Source organism: Podarcis gaigeae, assembly GCF_964106915.1.
Source record: "Podarcis gaigeae genome assembly, chromosome: 3".
Classification (NCBI taxonomy): Eukaryota; Metazoa; Chordata; class Lepidosauria; order Squamata; family Lacertidae; genus Podarcis; species Podarcis gaigeae.
In genome coordinates, this window is record NC_139680.1 from 24,138,228 (window position 1) to 24,149,392 (window position 11,165).

The following is an 11,165-nucleotide window of genomic DNA, read 5'->3' on the forward strand; positions in this document are numbered from 1 at the left end:
TCAAACAAGAAATTGTGAGAAAACAGGAAAATATGTGGCCAGGAATGAGGCAAAAAAAAACACCTGGTAACTGTAGACAGTATGTACAAAATCTGAATGGGGAAAGAGTCACAAACTGCTTGAAAATGATCAGGACTCCTTTCTGTCTCATATTGTTTAAAACACATTCTTTGAAAAATGTAGGTGGAAAGTATCATGCTACACTAACAGGAATTAACGGGAAATAGCTAAGAAGAAAACTAAAATGGAACTATGGGAAACTACTAAGGTACTTTCTATTTTACCCTGTGTTACAAAATGTATTTGAATTGTGGTCAAAAGGGAGGGGGATCTGTTAATATCAGGATGCAGTGTCTTCCCTTTATAAATGAGAAAATAAGAGGGAAGTTGATAGTTTAAAATGGAAGCATTCAATGTAAACGGGAATCAAATATAAGCATGCAAACTGCCCAGGGAAAAGTTACAATCACAGAATTAATATTTGCTCAAAAATTTCCAAAGCTCATTTTGTTGCTGCTTCCGCTTAATTAAAGCAACATAAAGGCATGTGTGGGAGCGACAGACACACAAGTAGCTCTGTTTTTGCAAAGAAAACAGCTTCAGCTTGCTGCCTTCGCCCATTCTTAACCTCCCCCTTTTCTCTGGTTTGCTCTGCCAACCTGTCTCTCCCCCTCTGCTGATGATGTCAGATACATGAAACCGTTGCTAGGGGGACCCCTCCTGTGTAGAACAGGCAATGTAAAGCTCCCCCACTGCTTTGCGGAACTTGTGACCTTACCTAGTGGTATTTAAAGGAAACAAAAGCCACATGTAAGATCTCAATCCACTTACTAGCTCTTGTAGTAATAGATACGTTGTCAGGCCCTGACAAGCAATTAAGTTTCAAGTTCTAAAAGCTCCATAGCAATGCGGAGAAGGAAACAAGAGAGACGTGCAGCCAGAGATTCAGCAGGGTAGTTCAAATAAGTACATGTTTCCAGCTTTGTCACTCTGAAGTGGGACCGCAGCAGAGAGGTGACTGAAGATCCCCTCCTCAGGCCACAGCAGGCTGCTGGCACATCATTCCAGCCGTCCCCCACAGCCGCTTGGACTTCCTGCAGATTTCCTCAGAGCAGTCCAGTCCTGCCATATCCTTTTCTCTTTCTGTCAGGCTTGGCTATTGGAGGTGGAAGAATGCAAGTAGACAGGAAGGCAAGGTGACAGCTGGGCCATCAGAAAAGAGACAGGATTAAAGGATGCAGGAGGGAATATGAGAGAAGCAAAATGAGTGTGGGATGTCAGCTGGAGTTCTTGTCCCACCCACCCACCTCCCAAAAAATTACTCTTCCCCAACTAGTGAAATATTAATGGCAATAAACTAATGTTCTAGGATATAGGCAACAAGATTCACCTCTTCTATAAATGTAGTGTTGCCATTTCCAGTGTATTTGTGTCAGTGGCTGTTGTTGAGTACAAGAAAGTATGTTGTATGCCTGACAGTGCAAACCTGTACATATCCACTCCAAAGTAAGCCTCACTGAGTTTGTTAGCGCTTAAAGGTAAAGGGGCCCCTGACCATTAAGTCCAGTTGTGGACAACTCTGGGGTTGCAGCAATCATCTCGCTTTACTGGCTGAGGGAGCCGGCATTTATCCGCAGACAGTTTTTCTGGGTCATGTGACCAGCATGACTAAGCTGCTTCTGGGGAAACCAGAGCAGCGCACGAAAATGCTGCTTACCTTCCCGCCACAGTGGTACCTATTTATCCATTTGCACTGGCATGCTTTCAAACTGCTAGGTTGGCAGGAGCTGGGACCAAGGAATGGGAGCTCACCCTGTTGCGGGGCTTCAAACTGCCAACCTTCCGATTGACAAGTCGTAAGCTCAGTGGTTTAGACCACAGTGCCACCTGCATCCCAACTTCATTGGTGCTTAAAGGTAAAGGGACCCCTGACCATTAGGTCCAGTCGTGACAGACTCTGGGGTTGCGGCGCTCATCTCGCTTTATTGGCCGAGGGAGCTGGCATACAGCTTCCGGGTTATGTGGCCAGCATGACTAAGCCGCTTCTGGTGAACTAGAGCAGCGCACGGAAACACCGTTTACCTTCCCACCGGAGCGGTACCTATTTATCTACTTGCACTTTGTGCTTTCGAACTGCTAGGTTGGCAGGAGCTGGGACCAAGCAACGGGAGCTCACCCCGTCGCAGGGATTCAAACTTACTTTACTTCCAGGTAAATTTATATAAGACTGAAGCCTAAGTCACAGGTCTTCAACCTTTTCATACCTGGATTTTTTCACCCTCAGCTGGTGATGTGTAACCCAATTATAGTCATTTTTAACCGTCTATATTAGACGGTCTTGTCTTCTGTTTTTCTCCATTTCTCTTCTTCAAAACCACCCTAAGCAAATAAGAAGGCAGGAAATGGTGGTGGTGCTGTTAGAAGAACCCACCTTCATGCACAGTTCATCAGCATCAGTTGTTGCTTGTGCAGAGTGAGGTTCACTCATGCACCTGGGCCTTTCTCCCCCTGCCCCTTAAATCTACTTCCATCAACCCCAGTTAACACGGTCAACATTCAGGAATTATTGGAGTTGTAGTCCAAAGCATCTGAAGAGAACAGGCCCAAGACATTTTGCTACTTGTGGAATGGCCTCCCATCAGATGTCAAGGAAATAAGCAACTATCTTACTTTTAAAAGACATCTGAAAGCAGTCCTGTTTAGGGAAGTTTTTAATGTTTAATGCTGTATTGTGTTTTTAATATTTGGTTGGGAGCTGGCCAGAGTGGCTGGGGAAACCCAGCCATATAGGCAGAGTATAAATAGTAAATTGTTGTTGTTGTTGTTGTTGTTATACCTGAGGAAAAAGATAAGATAGCACCCCTCCTCACATTCAGAAGTTGACCAAAGTGGCAGACGAACCTTACTTCAACGCTGATGGTGGAGTAGCATTCTCCCCCCATATCTGGGGGCAGTAGAATAACGGGCAGAGTGGGGTGCAGAGCAGACATGCAGCTGCCCTCCAACACCTTACTGCTGCTCCCCTCACCCATACTCCTCTGCTTGAGGTGGCCACTTCACTCTGCCTAATGACAGGGCCGGCCCTGGCCGTAACCAAAATGGCAAAACAGTTTGTGCCCTCTCAGCTGAATGTATGTACCGTATCTTTCTTGGCATGCTATTGATAAAAGTTGGGTTTACAGCTATGAGACCAAACACCCTTCAGGATTAACAGCAGTAAAGCTTCATGTCATTTGAGTGTATAAGCCCAGAAGTTATTTTCCATCTGCTTCATACTGTTGGAGAGTTTTTAAGGTTGCATGGCTTGAAATCTCAACGCTCCCCTCTTTCTTTTCTGCAGCACAAAAAGAGAAATCCAAGCAGGGAAGGAACGTTTTCTAACATTCAGAGGCACAGGGAGAATTTCACCAGCTTGGCAGCTGCCTTGGATTTGCTCTGCCCTTTTGGAAGAATCGCACAGGAAGAGTAATACAATCTTGCTGCAAAGGATAAAGCGGGCACAATTGAAAAACTGACTCTCACATCCTAGCCGAAAGAGAGTCTGGAATCGGAATTGTTGGTTTGTGAGCACACTCAAAAGCATTTGTAAAGATAGCACGCATATTCAATTTCAGCTCCTCGTCAGCTCAAATCATCCTAGCTATCTTCCAGCTGAACAGCAAAGCTCTTTCAGTCTTCCCAACCAGGTGTTCCTGAGCTGTATCTCGCTGTCCTAAAAAGATAAGAATGTAACACCTAATAGACTAGAATTCATGATGCACTGGACCTGTAAACCTCCCTGTGACCTTTGGATGAAGGGCGGTACAGTGGTACCTCGGGTTACATATGCTTCAGGTTACAGATTCTGCTAACCCAGAAATATTACCTCGGGTTAAGAACTTTGCTTCAGGATGAGAACAGAAATTGTGCTCCGGCGGCACAGTGGCAGCAGGAGGCACCATTAGCTAAAGTGGTACTTCAGGTTAAGAACAGTTTCAGGTTAAGAACGGACCTCCAGAACAAATTAAGTACTTAACCCAAGGTACCACTGTATATTGGGACGCAGGTGGCGCTGTGGGTTAAAGCCTCAGCGCCTAGGACTTGCCGATCGAAAGGTCGGCGGTTCGAATCCCTGCGGCGGGGTGCGCTCCCGCTGCTCGGTCCCAGCGCCTGCCAACCTAGCAGTTCGAAAGCACCTCCAGGTGCAAGTAGATAAATAGGGACCGCTTACCAGCGGGAAGGTAAACGGCGTTTCCGTGTGCGGCTCTGGCTCGCCAGAGCAGCGATGTCACGCTGGCCACGTGACCCGGAAGTGTCTCCGGACAGCGCTGGCCCCTGGCCTCTTAAGTGAGATGGGCGCACAACCCCAGAGTCTGTCAAGACTGGCCCGTACGGGCAGGGGTACCTTTACCTTTACCTTACCACTGTATATGAATTTAATAAATAATAATAATAATAATAATAATAATAACAAATAACATTTACCAGCCACTCTTTAATATCACATTGTAGGCATCAACAACCAAAAAGACAATGGACTTAGGTTCACATCCTCCTTCTACTTTTAAGCTTTACACCTCAGAGGTGAGAAACATGCAGCTTGACCAGAGAATCCTATGTGTGAGAATATGTTTGTTCTTATTTCTCCTTGGCGCTGTTTCGGCTCCAAACCTGTCACCACTCACCATCTGAGTTTGCTTTTAGAGTAGGGGTAGTGAACTGCTTCCAGCTGGTGGGCAAGATGCCTTGGTCCTAGCCCCCAGCCCCGTGGGTCTTTCTGACAGGTTGCCAGGCTTGGCAATCACCCGATGTAAAACATTTCCCTTTGCCTGCATGGTTTGAAATTGAACTGTGTGTGCAAAGGCATAGTGCTTTCCAAGTGCTGGAAAATCAACTGATCACCAGTGCTTGCAAAGCCTTTTCAGCAGAGAGCTGTGTCCTTACCTGCCCCATGACTGATGAAACATACGGTGTCAGGTAGATGTGGTTTGGCCAAAATGCCTCCTTGTGGACTAGGGTTGGGCAGTATCTGGTTTTCAACATCACAATATATCATCAACTAAACACTATGAATATACCGATATATCACAATACCGGTATATCGCGATATTTGAACTAAGGATGGGTAGAGGCATTGGCTGGCTTCACGGTTTTTCCCATATTGTGATTTTTGCATAGCACATACATGCACACACCATGATTCACAACATATTGCCAGGTCAAAAATTATGAAACCAGCATCACAATATGGACTTCAAACCAGTTTTGGGTGATATATCGCCCAGCCCTAGTGTGGACCAAATGAAGACATCTGCCAGGCCTATTTAGGTCTATGGGCTGGAGATTACCTAGCGTTGTATGGGGTGGGTGGGTGGGTGAGAATGACTTCTATCCTTGCAAAATGTTCAGGTTCAGGCAAGACTAGCAGTTGTCTTCCCAGAATAATGGATTTACATTAAAATTCATAGGAACATAATGAAGTCTTGACATTGAGCACAACTTTCTAATGAGAAAACACAAAAACAATGTATGAGATACTTTTTAAAAGAAAGAATGAAAAAGAACAACACTGGCCAACTGCAAACCTCCAGGGGGGAGCCTTTTCTTTCTGCTTGTATTTATTCCAGTACAGCATATGCCAAGGTAGTACAGAAAAAGCTTTTATGGAAATTCTTGTTTCGTATTTGAGAAACAAGCTGCTAACGAATCACACTTGCTCTGCATGTAGTTTGTTGGAGTTGTGCACTGTGTCAGAAGTGTTTGCATTAGTTAATCTGTGAAAACTGGCATGATCACGGAAGAAGTGCATCCAGCCTTTTCCAATGGGGATGCCAAGACTTACAAAGCACCAAACCAGCTTATGGAAACACCGTACAATGTCCTAGATGCTGTCCCTGCTACGGAAAATAACGTAAGCCTGCGGGGTGGTGGGAGAGAGACCTAACAGTTACAAAAATATTATTTTAAGTATATTGGTCAAGTGTTGAAAACTGGACGGAATGTGCTGGAAAACAGGTCAAGTGTTCAAAAGTAGTCGGACTCGTGATGGCAAAATTTGGCGGCAGTCCTGCATCCAATTAGTCATGTGTTAACAGTCTTTTTGTTAACAGTCTCCTAGGACTGAAAGTGGTGGGGGAGGGGGGATTTAAATTGCTTTTCTCTTCCTATCCCACAGTAATTTTCGCAGTCATTACATAGTTGCCTGATAAAGAGCTTGAAGTGGTCTAACACGCAGCGTTCGTCTGGCAGAATTGTTGAAAGGGCTTGTCTAGATTCCCTGAAGGAGCCTAACCTGCAATGAACTACATGATCACCACATAATAATAATAATAATAATAATAATAATAATAATAATAATAAATGTATCGGTGATCCACTCATATCAAGCCAGGCATTGCAAAGAGCACCTAATTTCAACCCATTTCTTAATGTTTGTGTCAGTACACGGACCTGTGGCACAACTTCTCTTTCATATGACTTTGCACTAAGTGTCCTGCGAGTGAGACACAGTTCTCTGACGTGCTTTTGTAGCTGTATCAAATTGACAGGGGAGACACTGAAAATAAGCCACTCATGAGCTGAAGACCCATTGGTACTGAGAGCAATTCCTCTGCCTGCTAACCAAAAGCACAAGAGAGACACCCTTTTCTTGGGAATAAGGAGAGTATTTGTTTAAAAGAGTTGAAATTGTATCAGGTGTTTATTTACAAGGGAGCTCATTGTGCATAAAATGCTCATTAGGGATTGCACAGGGCTTTTGTTCATTAAACAGGTACGATTAGTATCATTTCCATTCTATTTAATGAGAGCTTTTGTAGTTCAAATATTGGGTCGTTCCTTTCCCAGCTATTCTTGTGAAAGTCTTCATGGAGTAAACAGGATTTGTATACAACGGTGCCGAGGCTATAAATGGATTTAGTGTAATTGTTCAGCCAGACTCCCAGTTACTGCTAATGTGCGACAGAAAACCCAACTGTATATCCATTTAACCAACATAGTGTTGAAATTAAAAGCACCGCAGGACTGATTGGGGGTCTGCGCATGAGAAAATGACCAAGCAGGAAATCAGTTTAGAAGTGTCCCATATGTTACTGGCACCCGGCAAAGTCAATCATCTGGGTATGATTACGCAGGCATCACATAAAGGAAACTGCATTAAATGGCTAGTAATTAAGTCCAGATTATGGCTCTGAAAACACTCATACACTTAGTTTTGAATTCAAGGAGGCTGCAGTTTTACCCCGGTTGCAGGATTAGAGCCTTACATATGTTTTGGAGCTCCATGAAATTGTGGAAATGGAAACTTTGCTTGTAAACGTTTTCATCCAAGATGCTTAATAATGCTTTTTTTCTTTTTCTTTTTTTTTGTACATGTGTGTGGGAGTTATGCACAAATGCTTTGTGAAGACATACAGGAAATACATTACATGGCAGGAAAGGAGCCGTGTTATGAAATGCTCAAGAGAAAAGAATTCTGCAGATGAAATGATTGCACTGACTTCCTGATTTTTGATCCAGCTGCCCAATTAAAAGAAACTGCCCCTGGAAGACAGGCAGAAATGGTATGGGTTAGCTTATTCTTTACTAAACCTTTATAATAACGCTGCATGAAGCTGGGCAATGTTCCGGAAATCACGTTTCATCATTTGTTCCACTGAGTGTGCAACAGGGTGCGGCTGACTGTTACCAATATGTTTTAAACTTATCCAATACAGTGGTACCTCGGGTTAAGTACTTAATTCATTCCGGAGGTCCGTTCTTAACCTGAAACTGTTCTTAACCTGAAGCACCACTTTAGCTAATGGGGCCTCCTGCTGCCGCTGCGCTGCCGGAGCGCAATTTCTGTTCTCATCCTGAAGCAAAGTTCTTAACCTGAAGCACTATTTCTGGGTTATTGGAGTCTGAAACCTGAAGTGTATGCAACCCGAGGTACCACTGTATACTTCAAGCACATACATTACAGCCTAACTACACATGACCTCAACAGGGTAGTTCTGCCTTTGAGATTCAGGGCTTTGACCAGTGTGGAGGGTCTGGTCCAAATCATAACTGCAGCAAAGGATGGAAGGTTAAATCCACCTTACCTCCCACAATAGTGTCCCAGTCTGGATCACTTCCTCCATATTAGCTATTTCTGACCCCTCCAAACGCCTAGACCCAAGGACAGCAGTTAAGGTCACCTATAGCTATTTTTATGATACAGATTCAACCTTTCTTTGGATCTCATGCTTGACACTGGGAAACTTTTGGGGGGTGGCGACAATCCAGCCAGTCCTCTACACGTGCCATTATATACGTAGTCCACCCCTCTCTGCCCCACAGCATGTAGCAATTCAGAGCCCAAGAAGACCATCTAATGTTTATTGGATGGATTTTCCCCCAAATTGATTTTGAATTCTGAATTTATTCTTACAGTGGTACGTCGGATTAATTCGTTCCGGAGGTCCGTACTTAACCTGAAACTGTTCTTAACCTGAAGCACCACTTTAGCTAATGGGGCCTCCCGCTGCTGCCGCGCTGCCGGAGCACAAATTCTGTTTTCATCCTGAAGCAAAGTTCTTAACCTGAGGTACTATTTCTGAGTTAGTGGAGTCTGTAACCTGAAGTGTATGTAACCCGAGGTACCACTGTATTCATGTTTTATACTGTACTTTATGCTGTTTTTTGTTGCATCAATTAAGTGTTTTAAATTTGTTGTTAGCTGCTCTGAGCCCGGTTTTCTGAACCAGGAAGGGCAGGGTATAAATAAATTATTATTATTATTATTATTATTATTATTATTATTATTATTATTATTTAAGGGAAATTGGGTTAGGTGATAAGGGACCCCTGAACTGGACTGAATTGCCTCCAAATATCATCTACAGTAGTGACCAGATACCTTTTGGAAGACTCCTCAAGCTCAATATCATATGAGGTGGCCAAATTTTGCACTTTAGTAATCAGGAAGCGTAAATCTCTTCTGTTGAATGGCACACTACGAAGTTCCCTTGTGTAATCTTTTTTTTCCTGATGCTGTTGTTGATTTCTTTTTGTTTGATCTTGTGGTGTTTAGTGTCACTGGCTTTTGCCGCAATAAAACTTGGATTGGATTGGAGTAGTGACCAGAGGAGGAATGACCGCCAGGAGGAGCGCAGAGAGAAGAAACGTCATGGTGCATCTGCAGCAGCACAACTGGATGGCTTCATCTACCCCAGCTGCAACAAAACATGCCTCTCCCACATCGGTTTCTACAACCACAGCAAGCATTGCAACCAGCCAACCGTTTGACCTCATCTCTTGTCTCCCAAGACAGAAGGATGCCATCTATTATTCTTATACCTAGCCAATAATTTGTCCCTTTCATCAAAACAGTTCCTAAGACCATTTTATATTTACTCTCACTTTTCTTTTTAATTAATAAGTGGGTGGGGGGGAGGCACCACAGGGACTTTTGGGGCAAAGAGGAAAAGTGTAATCTGATCAGCAAACAACAGCAAACTTAACTGCTCAGTCCTTCCATTGCTGGCTCCAAAAAGTATAGGACCAAATCAAGATAATTCCAGATTAGAAGTAAGTGCAGTTTTTTAAAAATAAAAATCTTTACCAGTTTTAAGAGACCCCAACCCTGCAGTTCCGACCAATTTTAAAGAAAAACCCATATATCTAAACATTTCACAACCATGACCATTTTTAAGTGTATAATGTTTTTTTTTTTAATGCAATATTTCACACCACTTAAATGATGCCTTTTATTATAGGATCTCCTGCTTTCGTTGGAAATAGTAAATTTTAACGTTAACATTTTGCAAGGAACGATCATGCATTTTAACAGACTCTATGGGCCTTTTCTGAAGTAACGTTGTTACTTGCTTTAAGCAGCTGTCCCTGGGATAAAGGTCAAATATTCGCTGAATGATAATCCTTAAAAAAATATATTAAGCACATGGTGAAGATTCCAACGGGGCCCTGTTTCACACACAACCTCCTTCCGGCAGCATGAGAGGGCATCAGCAGGGATGAAATGTCTCTGCAAGCCTCCCAATTCCTCATCCATCCCTCCTGCATCCATACAAGCTGCTTCTATGCCCAAGTCACTTGAATTGGGCAGAGGGGAAACATGGGAAGGGTACATGGGATGGGTGCTATAAACTGTAATGCCCACTTGTTGTGTGAACATTTATGGGGAGTGGAAGGTGGGAAAACAGAGCCCCACTGGGTCCATTGGAAATTTCCATGGGTGGATGTGCTGCCTGAAGTCAATGTACACCATAAAACATGTTTGCATGTTTCTCCGAGCTAATATGAAACACATCAGTGCAGTAAATTAATCTGCATGTTTATAAAATAAATGCCCCTTTTAAATATTTCATGGTTGGAAGGCTTCACTTAGAAGATGAAAGAGAAAATGCATTTCAGAGCATCTGAGAGCAATTGTGGCATCTGCAGGGTGGAGATTTGAGCAGAAAACCCGGGTAGCTACAAAGAGTGTTACTGAATGCTATTGGATCAGCCACTGTCCAACCCAGAGGTTTTCAACCTTTCTGAGTCCACAGCTCCCTTGACCAAGTACCGTATTTTTCGCTCTATAGGACACACTTTTCCCCCTCCAAAAATTAAGGGGAAATGTGTGTGCGTCCTATGGAGCGAATTCAGGCTCCTTGGCTTCAGCGATAGCAATGCAAAGCCTCCGAAGCACAGAGGGAGCGCTCCCTCCGCGCTCCGGAGGCTTCGTGTTGCTTTCGCTGAAACCTGGAGAGCAAGAGGGGTCGGTGCACACCAACCCCTCTCGCTCTTCAGGCTTCAGGTTCCTTTCACTGAAGCCAGGAGAGCAAGACTCTCCTGGCTTCAGCAGAGAGGGAGAGCTGTGCAGCGCCCCTTCAGCTAAGAGGGAGGAGAAATGGAAGGGGCTCCGTTTCTCCTGCTGCTTCGCTGAAGGGCGCTAAGCAGAGAGGGGGAGAAATTATTTTCTTGTTCTCCCCCTCTAAAACAAGCTGCGTCCTATGATCTGGTGCATCCTATAGAGTGAAAAATACGGTACATTCTTTCTGTGGCTCCCCTGTGGAGAAACGTGCTCCAAGCCTCAGAAGCCCAGTTATGTCAACCCTTGCCTGCAGAGCCAGCAGCCCCTCACCTCTTTTTGAACACCTTCCTCTCCTCTCCTCTCCTCTGGCCAGCCCCTGAAGCACCATTCGCCTGCAAAGCAT

At 44.1% G+C, this 11,165-nt stretch overlaps 1 long non-coding RNA gene across 1 annotated transcript; it reads right to left on the reverse strand.

Moving 5' to 3' along the window:
- Window positions 1–9,648: 9,648 nt before the first annotated feature.
- LOC310841207 lies at window positions 9,649–11,129 on the reverse strand. The gene is made up of 2 exons (XR_014562406.1): window positions 10,995–11,129; window positions 9,649–10,514 (listed from the first exon to the last, which is right to left on the reverse strand). It is a non-coding gene; the product is annotated as an uncharacterized lncRNA (long non-coding RNA).
- Window positions 11,130–11,165: the final 36 nt, after the last annotated feature.